The following is a 22,791-nucleotide window of genomic DNA, read 5'->3' on the forward strand; positions in this document are numbered from 1 at the left end:
TAGAACTTTTTCTTACTGTTAATTAGTTATTTTCAATAAATATAATTGAAGTATATAAAACATATCAAATAATACTATTACTATCATGACCTGCCAAAAAAGGGAAACAAGACCAACAATATTGAGGGTAATATAATGTTCTTATGTCTATCAAAATTAACCAAAAGTGTAACATTACTTCCCACCGGCTTGTACTGCCACATGCTTTGAGTGGTGTTACTTGATAATTTGACCCAACCTCCAAGGTTGGTTATGAAGATCAGCACACAAAATCCCTCTCTTTTTGAAATTTGCATAATTAAATTCTAATACACCATCATATCCAACTCGTTGAGAGCTTTCTAGGGATAAAATATTTTCACTCAATCAGACTATTGGATTGAAAGTTATGCCCCTTTGAAGTTGACCAATCAGATAAGGTTACATAAACATTTTGTTGCCATGTGGCATCCACATGGCACCCATGTGTGAAATTCCATGTCAAAATAAACAATTTGACATCTCTCATGTCCCCTACGTGCCATCCACATAACCATTATCAGGTCTCCATGACACTTGCCACGTCAACCCAGGCTTGTGAGTGCCACCAAGCCCTACTCAATGAGTTATGCAACAGTTCCATGTTACCCTCAATTTCAGGTTCCTAGAAACCAAAGTGGTTTGTGATGGGTGGTTTCCCATTTTAGACACACTTCCCCCACCCCCATTAACTCACCATAGACTAGGGTGGCCATGGGGTGAATAAAGGTCATTGATCAAACCCATAACCCAATCACGTCACCGTGTAGGTGTTGCCCTTTTAATGTGGGGCCCATGGAAAGAATCTCCACATTGGTCCTCCCCCCCACTATTAACTCATAGTAGACCAGGGGACATCAAAATGAATGTGGGTCATTGATCTAGCCATCCTACAATTAGGTGATTGAAAGGATATCACTTGATAACAAGGGTGCCTTCATTAGTTCACGAACCTCACAAAGGATAAATTTTTCTAACAATTGTTGTCACCACTCTAGGTCATCAATATGCAATTGCATGGCATCCATGTGTGATTCATGTGGTACTGCCACACCAATGTAATATAAGTAAATTACTTCATTGGGCATTTATGTGGCCTCCACGTGGTCCCTGTCAAGCCCAGATGGTTTTGCCACATCAACAGAGGGTGTAGGCCCCACTTGGCCCTTCCCCATTATGTTTTGCAATAGCTCCATGTTATATCTAGTTCCTAATCAATCTAGAAGTTGCAACATCATTCCATCTTATACACACCTAGTCCTTTAGATCTTCATATCTATGCTTGCATAACATATATAGTGTGGGAACCATCAAATGATATTTGACTCTCGACCTTGTATATGAGCTATGGCATATCCAGGGCTCTAAAGAGGTGACCACTCTCGCCACACCTAGATTTTTAGATTAAATAGAATATATGCGATGTGGTTTCCACATAATAAGGAAAAAGAGGATTACCTAGGCTTAAGGATATTTAGACTTCCTAAGGGTTGGACAACCTTTGCCACCACAAGATGTCTTAACACCTAGATTTAACACAAAATATGGCCCAACAAAGTTCAGACCACTTGCGAGGGATTATTGTCTTGACTGTTAGGATTAAAAAATGAAATTTTCTCTTGGAAAAGGAATCTGACCCTAGATGATATTTGGGCCTTTGAGCATGTGAACTGCCAATGCTAGGCTCGACCCTAGATATTTGGTTCCAAACAACACTTGGGAGATGATAAAGTATCCAATATGGATACAAAGCACATTAACAGGGCCATTTGGCCCCAAATAAACTCTAGATTTCTACTAAGAATTGTAGATAAGGAAAATTGAGGGAAATTACCAAAATTTCTTGATGAATCAATCCTTCTGCCAAAACAACCATTCTTTGAGACAGGATCCAAATCTTAAGAAGAAGACCTTCAAAGACACTAGACTATGTCCAGAAGATCTCGAAGGTACCATCAAAGCTTATCTTCTATAGATACTAAGCAAAAGAGAGAAAATGACTCCAAAGGCCATATTACACTTTAAAGCTACATACTGTGGTCTATTTAGTGAATGTCAAGACATCATAACAATGTACAAGTGTGCATAAACCACATAATCATTGCATCACTCCTAAACCGAATAATCATCAACACTAGTTGAATCCTCATTCAACACACAACACATAAATTACCTTCTTAACATGTGATATATTCTACAATCTTAAGTATCATAATGAGCCATTCAATGCATAAACATTAGCGAATAACAAAAAATATTTGTAATAACAGGTTAACTGGAAGAGCTCATACAATCAGTGATATTCATATAAGTAACCATGTAACTCATGAAGATAATAACCAACACATAGTGCAAGAAGTTCAACATAATCATAAGGCATATAAGGAAACTAATTATCACCATAGATATACTAGATAGCTGGTTGACCATGATTAGATAGTGAATCAAACATTCTTCCATTAACAATATAGGATTAATCATGAATCTTAAGCATAATAAGGATTACCATAGCCTGTAGTCCAACATGCATAACTGAGTGTACTTATCTATATGTGTTAATTTGAACGAAAATTGAAGGAGGGACTTCAACTCTCCACCCAACCATAGGCCAACTACATTGAAATATTTCATGCAGCTAACCACCATATAGCTGGATCCAAAGTCTAAGGGAATGCTTTTCTCAAGGGAATCACACAAAGGATGGGTCATTCAATTACGAGGTGGAGTCCATTATCCAATATCCTTATATGCTACCCTCTGGTAGTCATGGGGGCTTCACTTAATGAACCTCTAACATAGCATGTGCATTCATGGCATACTAAATAATACCCTAAATTTGACTACATATTGGAAAATACTCTAAAATTCACATTATTTAACCCCCTACTAATATGAACCTAATAAACCTTCCGAGTTTTAAAAAACCCCTACTTTCACTAGATATTTTAGGTTTCCAATTTTCCATTGGCATTTTTTATACCCCTTTATATTTTTTCATTAACTTTGAGCTCCATCTTTTATACCTTCCAATATTAAAACCCTTTAACCCCTATTATATGTTCAATATATTGTGTCATTTTTTCCTCAATATATATCCCTCAATATGAACCCACGTGGTATGGCATTTGTCCCCCATTGAAGCCCCTATGCTAGTAGTAAGCCCTCTCTCCTCTGCATTCAATCACAAGTCTCCACCCAAGGTTTAGCCCAATTCAACAGTTTGGCTCCAAGAGCTCCTTGATCACTCTCTTCCCAACTTTTACTAGCTGTCTCCCCTACTTCTCAATGACTTCTCCCATTTTCTGTAGGATACCTAAGAGAGAGTCTATGTTCCTTTCTTCAACTCAGAATTCCTTATTCTTTGCTATTGTATCGATGCCCTTCTTTTTCTCTCTCCTCTATTCCATGCTATATTTTTTTGCATGTTGTCAATTCTCTTCTGTGTAATCATGTCCTTTCATCTGTCAAGTGGCAGTTCAATCTATTATTCCACCTACTCCATCTTCAAGTGAGGGCACAATCTTCACTTCTCCACTCTCTTTTTAGGTTATTGTTCCCTTTGTCTCAATACACAAGGAGTAACAAGGATGGTTCCCTCCACACATCTTGCTTACTCCAATATATTTAATGCCATCCAATGCAGGTTGGTTATGGGTGAGGGAAACGTTAGAGAGTTAAAATGTTGCTAATATTAGCTTACCCACCAAGCACATCACCAAAAATCAATAGGCATGCAATGGTGTAACCACAAGAAACCAATATGTATGTAATAAGAAACCCCCTCAAAACATTGGATTGATGTGTCCCTCTATTTAGGCTTGCCAATTACAATTCACATTTAATTTCTTTTTATGTTTACAACACATTGTCTCATCCAACCATGACATCCATTGCTGACATTATATTGTCACAATTTTAACATTACAAAAATAGGGGCAAGGTAGGGGATGTTACAAAAATAAACCTATGTCCTATGTATCACTATGACAAGAAAAATGTATGGAAAATTTATCAGAAGACTTGCATACAATCAGATGGATGTAGCTCAAAAACCACAACTGTGAAACTTATGAGAAAGTTAAATAAATTCCAGTAAACATAAACATGAAATAATAGAAGATCTGGGAATGCATCATTCCTCAAAGAAAGTTGCTGAGGTAGGATCGTGAGTGCTTGGATCTATTGGAGAGAGCCTCCCACAATGAAGATGCCTCTTAGTGTGAGCTATTCAAGCATCTGAGCTTACTAAACAAGAGCATCAGGGAAATTTTAAGGATGGAAATGTATCTTAAAGATTAGAAATCTTGACAAATCTTACTAATCCATAATATGAAAGCTATAAAATGTTTGGTGATATTTCAGTAAAAATATTCAAACTTCTAATTATTTTATATAGTCTCTATAAAATTTAGGCAATTTTTAAGGTAAAACAATTTTTTATTATAAAATTTGGGCGAATATTTTTTTTGGAAAAAGCATGGAAAATTAGCCCATCTGCGAATATTAGCCCCTAAAATTTTCCATGAAGAGCACTTGTGTTTTTAAATCCGTTGGATGTCATTGAGGCAGGATATGATTTCATTGTGATCCACTTATTTTTATTTGATGAAACAACCCAACAACATTTTCATTTATGAATTTATGGCGATTGAGTGAAAATATTGCTTCCTTCAACTTCTAGTATGGCCAAGACTTGAGGCCTAGTAAGAAATGTTTCCTTGAATTTCTAAATCAAAATGAGAATTATGATAGTTTCTAGCGATACTTCAATTTGGCCAATTTCATGTTGGATTTCAGAAGGGGTGACTCAGAGGTATATTTTCACTAGCGGATAGGCTTGGGTCTAAGATCTAGGTCCACGGATCGAACCTCAACCACTAAAATGGTGCCTCAAGTGCATTTTCTACCTTGGGATGGTGCTAAGTTACAATAGGAACCTAACAAGAGAAGATTCAGGAAATGGGTGCAAGTTAAGGGAACGAAATATAGGAGGAGGCCAACATAGTGTGAGAAAAATATAGATCTTCTAGGCTAGAAAGGACCAAGATGGTGCAATCCAGGTGAGTTGCAGACATAAATGAGGGGTTGCATTAGGTATTGAGGGGGCTTCCTAAGCTTGAAGAGAAACTGAAAGAAAAATTTCTAGGGGATCATAGGTAGGCATCTCTACCCCAATGGCAACCATATTCCCGGATCAAAATATTAGAGCGTTGCGACTATAGAAACAATGCCAATAAGAGATTGTGGAACTCAATGAATTTACCAACATTCTTAATGTGTGTTTATCCCAGAAGTTCTCAACAGAGTCTTGGTGTTGATGCTCTCTTCAAGTGAGACTCAAACCTATAACATGTACCACTACGATCGTGAGAAAGTTGTAGAGCTACCAACCAATAATAGAGAAGAATCTAGAATGCCAAAATAGGAGGGCCTAGACCATCCTTCAATGGAGTGCCACAAATCCAGAATTTGGGAAAGAAAAATACCACCTGTAACCTAGCAATAATATGAATAATCCAAAAAATGACAGGGAAATTCTAACCTTGGCAGGAAAATGCAAAGGCCATGGGAGTTGCCATATTAATTTTCCAGTTCATCATAACTCATAACATGTGTGATTGGATGGAGAAAGCTGACCACACCATCCCCCTCTTTAATGCATATGGAGGTGGCGGGGTAATGGGATTTCTCCCATCACCCCATAAACACTGTCTCCAAGACCCCATCAAGGTTAAGGGAGAATCATAGAATTATTCTCTCCCTATATTTTTTTTAATTAACTAATTATTTACATACTATCAATATATCAATACATATTGAGTTGTTATTGAAAATCTATATTTCTCTATGACGCTTTTTAATATAATAGATGCACTCTTATTTTCCATAAGATGAGCCTTTAACTTCGAATATGCTTAATTTTTCCAATATGTTTGAACTATAAGGCTATGATAATTGTATATGTATGGGATATTTTAGATATGATTGTAAATGATTTTATATCATGTATATGTAATAGTGTCATGTATATGAGAAAATTAAATGTCATTAGTATTAGGTTAAAGGTAATGTTGTTAAGTGTTCCAATGTGGAAAGGGGCCAATTTTGTTGTTGTATTATTTTTATTCTCTTCGATGTTATTTGGCTATCCCATCTGAAGATCTCTCTCAACATCTTTCATTAACTTTTTGTCACGTTGTAATTTTGTTAGTTTTAAGCAAGATTAGCTATATATAAGTTATTTGTTGTTATGAATAAATGTTGTCATATATATTTAAAATATTTATTTTTTATTATGAATTTTTAATTTTTTTTATATATATTAATAATATATTATTTTAGTTTAAAATTTTAAATATTTATATAATAAAGTATTTAAACCTTTATAATATTTAATAAAGATTTCTTTTTAATGTAATTTTAGTAATAATTGAGTAAAATTGTATTAATATGAAAATATAACATATGTTGTAGTAGGAACTACATTACAATATTGTTCCATATATCCAATAAATAGTCTAAAAAAAGTATTATCCACTTATTGTATTTACCCTTGTATAAACAACTCAATGTTCAACATTATATATCATATCTAAGATTCTTAGAGTCTTGAACACAAATTTACAAAAAACATAGTAACTAGGTTAAAATACCTTTCTTCGTTAACTTAATGTATTAATTCATAAATTCCATTTTTGTTTCAAGTTTTTGTATTGTTCCATCTTCCTTTTCTCACCTTGGGATATGTTGGCTGAAAGTCTTTGGTTTAAGGCTATGTACTAATCATCCTTATTGAAATGAGAGTTGTATTTCATAGGCGATTGCATTTTTGTTCCAAAAGTACCAATTGTTACTTCAATGCCTCAAAGAATGTCATGATTTCTATTATCCAAGTTGTAATTTGACGTTCTATCTCATGAAATTTTGAACATTGAGAATAAATAATTTATTGCAATAAATATATTCATATGAATTCCAATGACTCTGAAGTTTTCTTAAAGTTGGTCATCTGATTGTCGAAATTAGAACTCGCACAATTAGATGACACAAGCCAAGAATTTTCGAGATCTATGCAGTATCATATAGATATTTTATTCAATAGATCAACATGGTATTTAAATATATGAAATAACAACATCACATATCGGAAAAAATAAGAATTATTTGCATTAATATAAATGAAAGGAGTTTACAACTATAAATAGGTGTTGATATTGTAGAAGAGCTACTCCAAGGCCGACTTGACCTTTCCTTGTCACAATGTATACCTACAAACACGCTAAATGCATGGAATGAAACCTCTCACCAAAACAACATAAGGGTAAAATCACTCTCCAAAATCGAAACCCTTGCATATGGAAGGTTGTAAATACATAGATGAGTGGGGTAAGTTGGAAGTTCTTATGCAATTACCAATCTAAGTTTTTAGATCCACCTTTGATGGGAGGATGGGATCAAAGGATAAGGGATGGAAACTCCAAAGTAGGGTAGGATAGGATCCAGATGTTTTATCTGAGGTAAATGGTTGTAACAAATTCTAGAAGCTTCTGGAATAATAGACTTCTGAAATTTCTCTCTTTTTCCTAAATTTCTAACAAAACACAGGTGCAAGGGGGAGCAACCTATAGGTGATAAATGCAGGCCACAATGGAGAAACCTATAGGTGAATGCTGTCCAACAAGAAGCCAGGGTGTGTTGGTCCTAAAACTGGCTTAGGTAATGAATTTTTAGGGAGAAAATCTGGCTTTGTGCAAGATGATGAAAAGGGGGAATAGGATGTTGATTGATCCCAATAGCAAGTCCATTTATTGGATGTGGAAAAATGACCTATAACAGAGTGCCCCCTAAAGTGCAAAGTCATAAATGATGACTGACGACTGAATTGCTTTACCATCTTTATTGCTAAGGGAGGCATACCCATACTCATCACCTACGCTAACATAACATGTACAATGATCAAAAGACGCGTCCACTGATGACAAGTGGTGGAACCATGGCTAGATGATTGTTTATATGATCATGGCCATCATACATTGCGATCTCTATATAACTCCTGAAATTGCAACCCGGATTGATGAAACTAGATCCAGGGTCTTCTATCACTTTCATATGACCAACCAATTTACGATTTTAACCACACAAATCAATCATTAGGGAAATTTTGAGGTCTAAAATGAGCCTCCTAAGAAAAATGTAAAACCAAAAGAAACTTTATAAGAACCAATAGGATTGAAGATGATGATGTCAACCATTGAGGATGATTCACCATTTTTGGAGTTAAAAAGTAGAAATATTAAAAAATAATGAAATAATAAAACTACTTTTTCAACTAGTATTTTCAACTTATCTCCCTAAGGTTTTACTCAAATTTTGAGCGGAAGTACTCATTGTATGCAAAATTTAATTCCTCATCCAAGGAGTACCCATGTTGCATACTTTCGATGTACCCTACTACAGGAAAAATGATATATACATGGAAAAACATGATTGCAATCACATTTTTCATGTATTTCTCGTTTTTCATGTAGCAGGGTCCATCAACAGTGTGGAGCATGAATAGTTATTGGATGAGGAATCAAATTTTGCATCCAACGAGTGTTCCCTCTCGAAATTTGAGTAAACCCAAAGGAAATATGTTGAAAAGACAAGTTGCAAAAATAGTTTTTTTCTTTTTTCCCTCTAAAATTTGATGATGCGATCTAATATTATTTTAATATTTCCACTATTATTTTATAATTTCCTTAGGAGGCCCATTTTAGACCTCAAAATTCCCCTAATTGAGCTAAGGTTGAACATGGTATCCACCATCTATTTACCGAATGATGATGTAATATGCTAATAGATGCGAGAGAAACCACTGATGATGTTAATGGCTCTGAAGGTATTACTGTACAATTCATATGTTGTGAATAAATGAGTTGATGTCGAACACCACACATAGACTTTTGGTCGAAGTCCATTGATGTAAACATGTCGTCGAGAGGAAGGAAGCTTACCATTGATGTACGCAAGAACCAAGGTACCAAGGGTTGTTTCTAAGTCAACTTCCTCGATAATGTGCTAATGTCAACAAGAAGCGACCCGTCGTAGGAGGGCCTTTACGTATCCCCTGTCAAAGACACAAAACGAGTATCATGATTGAGACAGAATGATCAAAATGATGCTGATACAAAATTTGATCAGGAAAGGAAAACATGGAATGAAGGCTTAAGAGTATTGTAACTGATATCAATTGAATGAATTGTCTTTAACACACTGGCGACATTGAATGAAGTTGGAAGCATTGACCCAAAACTGAAATGGAGGCTCAGAAATCGGTATGATAACCAAAGGAAAAGCATATTACCCAACCCAACAACTACAAAGATGAAGTGAAAGAGTGTTGTATTCAAAAGCGACTCGCTGCCATTAGTAAATGGAATACCCTGTTTTCCCAGTTTCCCTAACCATAGTGGTCAATACCTCTTTATTTTTTAACAAGCTTGAGGAGGATAACATATGCTTGATCTGTAAGTTCACCCTTCGAATGAATCCCTCCAAGTATGTTTAACAAACCCAGAGAAGGAGTCGTTCAGTTTTGTGATGTTTAACAAATCCATCGTTGTTTGATGTTTTAACAAGTCCAGTGAAGGTAAAACTTGATATCTTTTTTATTTTTAGAGAATTTGAAAAAGAGGCAAAAAAGAGAACTCCAAATATCCCTATTCGTAAATAGTTTATCTCAATCTGGAAAAGGGTTAAACTTATACCGAGTAGACATCTTTTCATTTAAACAATGTAAACTTTGAAACAAGAACTATAAACTCAAAACGAGAACTCTAGCCAAAAAATCCCTCAAAAACATGAAAAATCAACTCGAAAATGAAAAGTGTTGATACTAGAATAACATTTTTTTTTTCTAGGGTAAATTTTCAACATGTTTTAAAAATGGCAGTGAAAACCAATTTTTTGTGCAAAAATTGTGCAAAAAACACCCTAAAAACGAAAAACGTTGATGTTGAAATAACATCTATTTTTTTTTTACAATAAATTTTTAACATTTTGAAATAATGGTGTAAAAGATTTTATCATGACTCTGAAAAACATTAAAATTTCAAAAGAATAATGAAAACATAAATATAAAAATAAAAACAAAAAAAACAATGAAAAAAAAAACAAAAATTAAATAAAAATATATATTAAAAAAAACATAAAATTAAAAAAGACAAAAAAATCAAATATATAAAAAATACAAAAAATATCAAACATAAAAACAAAAACAAAAACAAAATTAACCTAAAAAAGAAAAAAGAAAAAAGAAAAAAGTCAATGAGAAAAATATTAAAAAAGAAGAACAAAATTAACCTATAAAAAATAAGAATTAAAAAATTAAAAAATATAAAGAAATAAATAACAGGAAAAACATATTTTAAAAAGAAAAAAACATATATATATATATCTTGTAAACAATATATATATATATATATTTTTTAAAAGTATAAAAGTATATAAATAACAATACAAAAATTATAAAAAATTATTAAGAAAAACATAAAAACATAAAAAAAACCTGATTTAAAAAGAAAACAAAAAAATTAAAACCATTTTAAATAATTTAAAAACAAAATAAAAAACAAACAAAAAAAACTAAAAAACATATAAAAAAAACATAAAACATATTATATTAAACATAGAAAAACAAAAAAATAAATCAAATTAAAAAAAAATAATTAATTAAAAATGAAAACATTAAAATTTAAATTAAAAAAAAAATATATTAAAAAACTTATAAAACAAATCAATGGCAGCTCCCGCCCACCCGCCCGGGGGCGCGGGCTTAGGGGCGCGGGCTTAGGCGGACAGCGATCCATTTTTTTATAAGTTTTATTAATATTAATATTTTTAATTTTAATTTAATGTTGTCATTTTTAATTAATTATGTTTTTTTTAAATTTGATTTTTTTGTTTTTATGTTTTAGTTTGTTTTTAAATGATTTAAAATGGTTTTAATTTTTTAGTTTTTTTGGTTAATTTTTTTAGTTTTTTTTAATAGTTTTTTAAAAAATTGTATTTTTATTTATTTATTTTTATAGTTATTTATTTTTATTTTTAATTTTTTATTATTTACAAGCTAAATGTTTTTTTATACATTTTTTATGTTTTTTTTAATATATATATATATATATATATATATATATATATATATATATATTGTTTTTTTTTTAAGTAATCAACATTTAAAAAAAGGGAAACAAGACAACTAAAAAATTTGCTAAGTAATCAACATTTAAAAAACAATTAGACATAAAAAAAATTAAAGTGTCAAAAAATGTAACATTTAAAAAAAATATCAACACTTAATACACTAGAAAATTTAAAGTGTAAAAGATAAACCCTCTAAAAAAAGGGGTTGATGGTGCATCAACACATTTCAAAATCAACATGAAAATCACTAACATTTTAAAACAAATATTTATATTTGATACAAAGAAAATTTAAAGTGTCAAAAATATGCTTTGAAAAAAAAAGTGTATTTTGAATCCACGTTTTTCAAAATTGGATGATTTTTTTGCTACCTCAAAAAAACAGGTAATCGTATCAGTTCCCATTTCAAAGTTTACATTGTTTCTAATTTTACAAGTTCGAAAAAATAAGTGCTTGATGATCTTTTCATATTTTGAGAGTCTGAAAAGAGTTGAAAGAGGACACTAAAAGGTTTCTTTTTCGAAGGTTTACAAAGTCCAAAAAAGATATAAAAGTATATTCCTTGGTTGAAATAACATGTTTAAAGCACGATAAAAACCTGCCAACAACTGTTTACCTACTCAAAAAATCACAAAAAGGATTAAACATACATGTTTCAAAGTAAAAATGAAGCATATTCAGGTCAAGACATTAAATATGAATAAAATAATGCGAGAAACAACCATAAATACTCAAAATGACTATTCATTTTCACCATTTCACATTTACCTTCATCAGTGAGAGTTATGAGCCCTTTTTGCTCGTGATATTTTTTGCAATTGATTGCGGCCAATCTGGTGGATCATTCATAGTACTGTCACTTCCAGGTAGGTGCTAAAACCCTTCTCTTTCTTTTCATGGTTCAATTTTATGATTTCATGCAATTTTTTTTAGGTTTTGAGGGTCCCCGGGTTTTGAGAATATGCCCCAAGGCCAACGCACCCCCAATATCGAAGTTTACTTTGCACCTTGATAGACTAACACTACTAGGAGAGGTGCAACACTCTATCTTTCACTGCTAGGGTACATTGGGTGTAAAATTCCGATTTGTTTATCGATTTTCCCTCAAGTTTTGTCAATGTTTTTGCATTAAAATGTGCCTAATGAATCCCTTGTTGATGTTTAAGGTGTTCATTAGCCCAAAATGGAACTCATTTGGAGAGAAATAGAACATCAAGAATATGATTTAAATGTAACAAATGATCCTACTACCATCCAAGCGCTAAAAAACTGTGTATTGCTAAAATTATTTTGGCTTCCTAGTATGAGGCAACAAATGGAGTTGTTGAAATGCCTTGTTCATTCATGGGATGTTCAAGCACAAGCATTCATGTGTGGGGAACATATAATCGATATAAAGGTAGAGGATATCTACTTTCTAACAGGTTTATCCAAAAGTGGTGCCTCCATCTCTTTCCTAAGTGGGAGAAGTGGTGGGGAGACAGTGAAAGATTATATCACCACCTATTGTAGACCTCGATCCCATCCAACCAAGGATGGAAAGATCAACATAAAATATGTAACCCAGTTACCTTTGAGAACAATCCTATTCATTATTATGAGATTGGTAGGTAGCTCAACACTACATGTGGCAAGTAAATCATACATGTAGTACGGGGTGGAGTGTCTAGATCCAACAATCTTCAACTAGAGTGAGGGACTTCTGGTCAATATGGAAGAACAACTAACTAAAGAAAGAGAGGGGAAGCTAAAGAACTTTAGCTATGGTTTGACCTTAGTCTGTTTTTCTCTAGAATAGGTGCCATTATTTCATCGTCAACAGACCATATTTGAGCCTATCGATTTGAGGGTAGTACAGATGAAGAGGTGGATAGATCATATGGTCTGACATGCAGGTCCATCAGTGATCCATTTCTCACAAACCTTATTTGAATGGCTGTGTATACATTTTGTCATGATCAATGACCATCCTTAGGGATGGATTTATGGGATGATCCCGAGTTTGTGCTGCCTGAGGGTGAACATTGGGATGCTACAGGTAAAATTCAACCATTTTAAGTTTTTGGAATTTTTACATTTTCTTCTTTTTATGTTTCCCGAGACTAAACTATTGATGTTTTCATGTAGATGTGGGATCAGTTCAACCAGTGGGTGCTTCATATCTCTGTCATGCAGAGATACAATCACATGAGGAGGTCGTGGAACCAATACGGGTTGCTGCGTAAGATGGGATGCACTACAGGATCTTGACGTAGATGAGATCTTACCATAGGTGGAGCGTGGCATGGAGGGGCTGACACATAGGATTGATGAGACCAAGGTCGATCATATTCCTATGCGACTTCAGCGACACACTATCAAAGTGCCTAGCTGTATTGGCCGATTACTACACAAGATAGCTCATGTAGTGTCATTTTATTATTGACACCATTGATTTGTATACTTTGACCTTTGTATGTCATTTTTTATATGGGTGATGCAACTATGTATGGCTCGTGGCACAAATTTTGTAAGACCAAACTTAATATATATGCATATTTGTAGTGTTTCCTAGTTCCTATCATTCTTTCAATATTTCGATTTCATAGATTTCTAGAAATATGCTCATATCGTATGAAATCGAAATATAGTTATAGAATATGTACTTTGAAAACCATGTGAAGGATGGCCAAATTTCTCACCAAATAAACATTAACAAGTTGTAGTACTATGAGCTGTGAGTCAAGCATGATGACTGTACGATGAATACGATGTAAAATACCAATAGATAGTCACTCCACCACTGCGCTATACTTAACAATGTTTTTAGTAGAGAAACTATTGCAAATCCATTACATACTCACTAGCTCACCATTTGGAGAGAATTTGACATCATCAAACCAAGCGTAAAAGGGATCAACAGAAAGCTAAGGAAACTATGAAAAGGCACACCATAAACACACTCAACACAACTATAGATAGTATGTACACAATGTATTATGCATGGGATCAAGCATAGTATTTTTTGAGCTACAACCCATTTATAGGCTGCGCCACTAGAATGCCATCAAAGTCTCCTAACTCATAGTCCCCTTTTGCAACGACTCACTTGAGAATGTATGGACCCAACGACATGGGTTGGAACTTCCTTGGAGACAATTTATTGGCTACTTGGTCATATAAGAGAACTAGGTCTCCTTCTGAGAAGACATGGGGCTTGAAATTTTTATCATATTTCACCTTGACGCATCTTTTATGAGTTTCTTTGGTTACTGAAGCATTGCACCGGGTCTTATCCAAATGAGTTCGATGTAAGAGATGCTCCTCCTCTATAGAAGTGGCAAGACAAAGTTTGGCAGCTAGTTTTAGTGATGGAATTTCACTTTCAATGGGGAGGTAGCTTCCAGACCATAGACCAACTAAAAGGGTATGAATTTGGTACTAGTCCTTACTAAGGTTTGGTATGCCCACGAGGCAGCGTAAAGAAGCAAGTGCTAGTTCGATTTGTGGACCCCTACGATACGTTTAAGCACATTCTTAAGAACTTTGTTAATAGCCTCAACCTATCTATTAGCCTAAGGATAGTAGGGAGTGGAACTTTCATGTGAAAATACCAACTTATTAGTTAGTTCGGTCATCATACAATTCCGGAAATGTTTCCTGTGATCCATAACTATTGCTTGTGAAACACCAAACCTAGCAATAACATGATTAAAGAAAAAATATGCAGTCATTTCGCCCATGTTGTTAAATGTAGTCATTTCCTCATCACACTTAGTAAAGTAGTCAACAATGAAAATGATATAACCATGCCCCCTAGCCGAGTGAGGGTTACATGTCATAAAGTCGATACCCCATTTCATAAATGGACCAACAATGACAACAAGATGCAATGGACAAGGTGGTGCAAGGACCTTATGATCATATATCTGGCACCCATGACATTTCTGGACGATGATGATGCAGTTGCGAAAGATAGTAGGCCAAAGGTAACCAGCACGTAAGATCTTCTGCGCAGTAGCGTAACCAGACAGATGTCTGCCAATTCCTCTGAGTGGAATTCATTGAGGACTTTCTCGGCCTCCTCAATGGTGAGTCACCTTCATAAGATCATATCAATACCACGATGGTAAAGGGTGATGCCAATAATAACATAATTTTATGATTGGTATCAAATATGTTGTTGCTCAGAGTGAGAGGTGTTAGGTTGGAAACTCTGGTTTTGGAGATAAATCATAAAATATCCATACCAAGGGTCAGATGATGATATCAGGGACAATGACTAATTAGGGATAGAATCTTTAGATGTAGATTCAGAAACAGGGGAAGGAAGATCACACATTAGCTTGGTAAAAACAAAGAATTTATTCGTCTTGGATTTGATGAAATCTAGGTTGAACTCTCAAAGAATAACGATCCACTTAGAGTAATTCCCCCCCCAATAATTTCCATGATAGTATATATGTAATAGGGTTGCAATCTGAAATGAACATAGTTTTCCTAAGTAAGATGTAATGGAAAAAACTTTAGATGACTTTAATGGTTGCCAAAGCCAACTTTTCTACGTGAGTATATCTAATTTTTGTATCGTTAAGGTTTCAACTCAAATAATAAATAGGATGTTTAGTCCCTATATCATATTCTTGGACCAATACCATTGCTATAGTAGAAATGGAAAGAGCAAGATACAAGAAAGAGTCACGTGGATAACCTCAGGGGTATAGAAGAGATGCCTGAACCAATACATCTTTCAGGTCATCAAACACTTTCTTAGCAACATCGTCCCAATGGAAGGGAACCCATTTTTTCTAGTAAGCGAGTGAATCCTTTATTCAACTCAGCGTAATTAGGGATGAAGCTCCATAGGAATTTAGCTTTCCCTTAGAGTATTTGTAATTGAACAAGAGAATAAGGTGACAAAAAGTCAATGATTACTTGCACTTTTAGGGGATAAATACAAACTCTTGTTTTGAAATGAAAAAATTAAGGAGTTGATGAGAACTGACATTGAACACACATTTTTGTGGGTTAATTCGAATGTTATAATGTCTACAATGGAGGAAAATAACCTTAAATGCATCAGGTGATCAACCTGATGTTTGGAATGAGCAAGGAGATCATTTAAATAGGGTTGTGTGATATGTTTAATATCATGAAAAGCGTAATCCATATCATGTTGAAACGTGGCCCCACAGTTCTTGAAGTTGAATGGGAGATTTTGATAAGGAAAATTACCTAAGGGAAAAATAAATCCAGTCTTAGTTTGGTCCATCGGGAGAATGCCGATTTGATTATAGCCCGAGAATCCATCCATGAACGAATAAATCTTGCAGCTAGTGCATTCATCAACAATCTAGGAAATAAATGGGGTCAGATAGTTGTCCTTAGGAGAAGCGTGATTCATGTCCTGATAATCGACACATACTTGGATCATGCCATGTTTATTCATGTTAGGGATAATTTTCAACACCCAATCAATTAAAGGAACGAGGTATATGAAACCAATCTGTAAAATCTTTTCAACTTCAACCTTAATCTCGGCAACCATCTTGGGATGGACTAGGCAGAGGTGCTGGTGGATAGGTTTGGCATCATGATACGTTTTAATCTAGTGCACTACTATGTTTGAGTCGATACCTGACATTTATTCATAAGTCCAGGCAAAGACATCTTGAAAATCATAGAAAAGGGCTCTATAAATCTTGATCTTAGATGGAGAACAAGACACTCCAATGTATATATTTTTGAAAATTCCTGGTCTAATCGTGATATTGAGAGGTATTGTCTCTTCGATATTCGAAAGGTTCTTTTCAGAGTCGACCTCATGAATGGAGATGGAATTCATAAATAAAAAAATTAGGTAAATATATATCACTGAGATTATCCTCAATGTGACCTGGTAAGAAGGAATGATGGTGATGTCTGTCCCATGGCTTGTGATTTGGCATCATGATCTCCATGAATATTTGAGAAAAAGGATTAGAAGACGTGCCATAATCTAGTGATCGATATACCCAATTAATTGAAGAAAAGGTATAAGCCGCACAAGACGAAGATATGGCTTTGTAATCTAGCTCAACGGGGCTGTGACATTCAAATGCCAAACATTTGGATGTTAGTTTCATATGGTACAATCTAAGGATCAGCTTGGATAGTAGAGGATGATATCATGTTGATATAAGTAATCGAAGGTGAGATTTTGGGAAGGACAGGAGGAGGGAGTGAAAAGGTTCCCATAAACGATGAATCCTTCAACAATCCAACTCCAACATACTGATAAGAATGTAGAGTTTCCCCTACAAGAGGGACACTTCTAGTAACATGAGAATCAAAGGCGAAAAAGGTGAGTTGATCTATGGCTAGAATCTCTCCTTTATGAGGAAAGACAATCATATGGAAGTAAGTTGAAATGATATCAGACATGGCATAAACCAACGTATGTCCGAATAGAAGATTATAATAGAGAGGCCCGTCAACAACTTTGAATTCTATGGAAATAGTTTTTCCCTTGTGTCATACATGAAGGGAATTCAAAATCCCACAAGGTTTGTACATTCCTCCATTGAAGGCTTCCAATGTGGTCATCGATTGATTCAGTTAAGGTGAACCAATCACCTTCTCGGAAGGCAAGGACATAATGCATGTTGAGGCTCCCTCATCCAGAATAGAGTGATGAATGTTTTTACCATGGACAATGACCTAGATTATAAAATCTAAATGATTTGGAAGTCGAGTGGTATAGTTTTAATGAGAGAAAACCACTAGGTTTGAATTTGATGGATCCACACATACAATAGCTGATAACTAGGCCTTATTTTGGGTGGAGTAGTTTTGAAATACTTCAAGGGTTGACATAGCTGATGGAGATTGAGCCAATTCTTCAACTACATTATAACTTTGGGCATACCTTGAACAAGGGTTGAAGTCAGACTTATGAATAACGCCTTTGGGAGGCTTAATAGTCAATTCAATAAGAATTATAGGTGGAGTGGGGTTAGATGAAGGTGATTTGGAAGTGGAAGGTTGACCAGTAACCTGACCATTTGGTGGATTGGCATTACCATAGTCCTTATTCCGAGTAGCCACCATCACATCAAATTTCACCTTTGAAGAGGAAAGAATCAAAACTATGTTAAAGGAAGAAGGGCCCTGGGTAACCATATGTGTCTCCTGATTAGGAAACGAGTTAGTCAACATAGCGAGAGAAGTGGAAGATTTAAAAAATTGATTCACTTTAGCACGGTGTAGATAATCAAATGTAAAGTGATCCTCATTGAAAATCAAGCATGGGTACTAAGACCTCTGTTTCTCATTGGAGGACTAATTTGTTTGTTTATACCACAATGAGGGAACTTTATTTTTCTTACCTTTACCTTTCTTCTTTCTTGTAGGTTTCTATTAAGACTTGCCTTTATCAAATGAAACAACATTTATCTTAGAAGCAGAAGTTGTAGGAGGATGGGATTGAGGGTTTTGAGCAGGTGTGGTAAGAGCAATATTAGATGGTTTACTCGCTGACTCTGAACTAGAAGAACCAGTAATGCCATAAGAGGCATGAGATTCATTACCAGGTGTAGGAGGAACAATATTTGAAGCTCTCAGAGCATTTGGTATCATATCATAGAGCGTGCCCAATTAGGTATAAACAAGGTCCAAATATTGTACACGAGAAATAACTTGCTCTTCGGTCATGACTCCAACTTTAGCCACATATTCTATTATAAGGGCTCAAAGATATTTGAAAAATGATTATGCTAACAATTGGTTGGGAACATAAGTCTTGAACAAACAAGGGCGATATCTCCACTCATGAATGTGACCTGAGATGTGAGTGGAATCTGATTGTTTGAAGTTGGTCAAGAGTTTCATTCTAGTTTCATATTTGATGGGAAACTAGAAATGTGTGAGGAAGGTGGTGCCTAAATTACAAAAATAATCAAACAAAGCTCTAGTTAATTCAATATACCATTTAGTTGTGGTCGCTGTAAGAATTTTTTGGAAAAAATGAAGTCGAATAGAATCATCGTTAAGGGAGTTCAAAGAAAACCATAGATGATACGCCATAACATGCGTCGACGGGTCTTCTCCTTGATTCCCATTGAATTTTGGGATATCAAAAGGAAATTTAGTGGGAATAATCAACCACCATGGCAAATGAGTGATGGGGTCATTAGTGAGCTGAGTTAAGTCTAGAAATTAGAGAGTAGCCACAAAAGGAAACTATCAGTTAAAGTCTGAAGGAGGATGACTGAGATACGAAGGAATAACTTGGCAAATAGGGACTTACATCCATGGATAAGGAGGGTTCTGATAATAAGGAACCTGGGTACCAGAAAAGGGAGGATTCTGATAACCAGTATACAAGTGACCTTATTGTCCAGCCCTAGGATGATGATAAAGCCGATGGAATGGTTGGGTTTGGGTTTTCTGTCCTTGAAAAGGCGTTTGAGGAATACCTTGATACGATCCATAATGTTTCCATATGGGGGTTTGCATTTCCCCATGGTAAGGGGGGGTTGATTGGGACTGTGCCATGCTATGAATAATATGACCTATCAAAACTTGAGGAGTACCCAGTCCAAGTGATTGAGAATGTAATGTACCTTGTACAGGCTAGGTAAGAAAAACCTAGGAAATTCCAGATACCACAAGAAAAGGCTGTGATGGAACAAGAGTCTGTAAAGGTTGGCTCATGTGTATTTGATATATTTGGGTTGCTAATGCATGGATAGGAATTTGAGATGTAGATGGTGCAGGTTGAGGATTCAATAATCGGTCCAAAAATAAACCAGGTTGAATGGAGAAAGTAGGTTTCCAAACACTGGTAACCATTCACGGATAAGGAGGACTATAATAAGGTTGATTATCAATTTGAGGTATACTAAAAACAGGTTGCCCCTTTGTCAAAGGAGGAGGGGATGATGGAGGCAATTGCGATCCAGATGGAGGGTACCCAACATAACAAGAGTTAGGCTGTCGACGGTAGTTGTTGACAAGGTAAATCCTCTCTGTGGACAAAGACGATCCCTCTAGCCCAATGAGTGGGTCTAGAAACTGAAGTGACAATCAACTAGACATCTTCCTAGGTTATAACTGAAAAATAGAACAAAATAGATCACCTACCTCATTCTGATGCTTTCCAAATTTCCTTTGTTGAGGGCCTCGAACTGCGTCTGTCATGGACTTTTTCCTGCTTCTTTCAGCGCTTATGTACCCGCACAAGTTATCAAGAGACAACAAAGAATGAAAAAATCAATAGAAAATTCAATAACAACCTACTTAAATAATCAAGGAATGCCAAGCTAATACATACATGAACATATATATTTTGGGAAGATGAACCAGCAGTTGTATACTATTTAAGAAATAAAGGGAAGCTTACAACCATAGCTTTGATGCTGAAATTCTCTCCTTGAGTGGTAATCCAAGTCCAAGCCAAGAAACTCTCGGAACACTCCAAGTTTAATGAATAACCTCTAAGCAAAAGCTTAGCATAGGGGTGAAAATGGACATAGACCCACCATTTGGGAATGGGAGAGGATTAATTTTTAGGCTAGGAGAGGGAGCTAGGACTCCTCCAAAGATAGGATTAGGCACACATCTCAAGGAGTTAGCTCATACAGATAAGGCAAAGAGGTCAAGTTACGAAGATTCGACCTCATCTATGTAAAACCGCTTCTAGCTGGCCGTTCTGGAAGCTTCTAGATCATGAAGCTTCTCATCCTCTTTGGGAAAATGACCTTTTTGCGATCATCACAGGTATGATAGGGAACGTAGCGATTCCATCGCGGGTCAAACATCGTGCAATAGGCAATCATCGCATGCTTCATAAGAGAGATGAGCCTCATTTGAGGGTTTTAAGAGTTATTTCTTCACGGAAAGCTCAAGACATTTTCCAAGCAAAGTTAAAGGAGAGATTTGAGCTGTATACATGGATAAGTATACTATATAATGGTCATGTTTTAGGGACTTTGGGGTATGTCACAGGGAAGTGTAGGAGGCGTGAAAAAATATGCGTAACAGATGCCCCCTAAAGCATGAAGGCAAAACGAGGAGTGATGGATGAGATGCTTTATGAGATTTTGGCAAGGATAGGGACATACAATGTCAGGAGACATGCAAATCGAGGACACATATACATATACATATATGAGATCAAGAAATGAAACCACGACATGGACACAACTATCCAGATAACAAAGACTATATGAAAAGATCCATAATATGGGTGCATCCATCCAGATAAAAAGGATCATCATAAATATAATGTCTGAAGGTATGGTCACAGCCATCCGTATAGTAGAAACATGTGTAAAATCATGAGTGACATATAACTCCATAAAGCCTGATTCATAATAGATAAGACTCAGGGTCTTGTGCTCCATCCCAACCTGATCAATGTACAAATCCTAACATGTGAATAAACAAGTTGAAGTCGAACATGATAGAAAACCAATTGATTACCGACCAATGATGTTGACTATTAACAGGTACAAGAGAAACCACCACTAATGACAATGTCTCTCAGGGTACAACAATAAAATCCATGAATATGATACTAAAGCTAAGGTTGAACACTCGTGGAATCACCTGATCGAAAGCCAATAATGAAGACCTGTCATTAGATGCAAAGAACTGGCCATTAGGGCATGCCAACTCTAAGGTACTGAAAGGGAGTTTCTAAGTCATCTTCCTGGATAATGAGATGAAGTCGACAAGAAGTGACATGTCGAAGGAGGGCAATGATTAATCCCCCATCATTGACATGAAACACGGAATAAAGTGGCATAATATTCAGGACTGCAACGATGACTCAAACAATGTATAGGTAAATAACTACAGATTAGGTTTCTCTTGAACATTAGAGACATGACTCCGGAGTGTCGAAACATTTGACTTGACATAGGACTAAAGGTTATGATGATAGAATGGAATAGTCAAATGGGAGGAAAAATGGATAACCCAAACCCGGGAGGAAAAGTGACTGAGTGAGGTTATCCCAAACCCAACACGAGAGCATAAGAGTGTGATGTTCAAGAGCGACATGTTGCTTATACAAAGGATGGCTCATCCTCACTTCCTCCGCTATTTCTAGCGAGTACCCCAATTATTTTTATCACAATATTGAAGGGGATAACATATGATTGTCATGTAAGTTCATTCTTTGAATGAATCCATCCTAGTAAGTTTTACGAGCTCTAGGAAGGAGAAGCTCGGTCTCATCATGGTGATGACTCTTTCGTCATAGAGTTTTAATGAGTTTGACGTAAGAATAACCCATTATATTTTTCAAGTTTAGAGAGTTTGAAAAGAAATGTAAAAGAAAAATCCATCATGTCCCTTTTCGTAAGTTGTCTCTCGAATCCGAAAAGGTAGAAAACAATATCTGAGGGAGCCTCTTGACCACGTCGACCAAGGTTTACCTTTTTCATAAATATTCAATCTCAGCCCGAAAAAGGGGTAAATGTATACTAAGGTGATGTCGATTCATTTACTTTAACGAGTTCAAAACAACAAGTACTCGACAATATTTTCAATTTACGAGAGTTAAAAAAGAGCTGAAAGATGACTCCTGGGGGGTTCATTTTTCGTTTATTTAATAAGTTTGAA

Source organism: Pinus tabuliformis, chromosome 6 (genome assembly GCF_031772625.1).
Source record: "Pinus tabuliformis cultivar Carrire ecotype Pingquan chromosome 6, CPIR1, whole genome shotgun sequence".
Lineage (NCBI taxonomy): Eukaryota > Viridiplantae > Streptophyta > Pinopsida > Pinales > Pinaceae > Pinus > Pinus tabuliformis.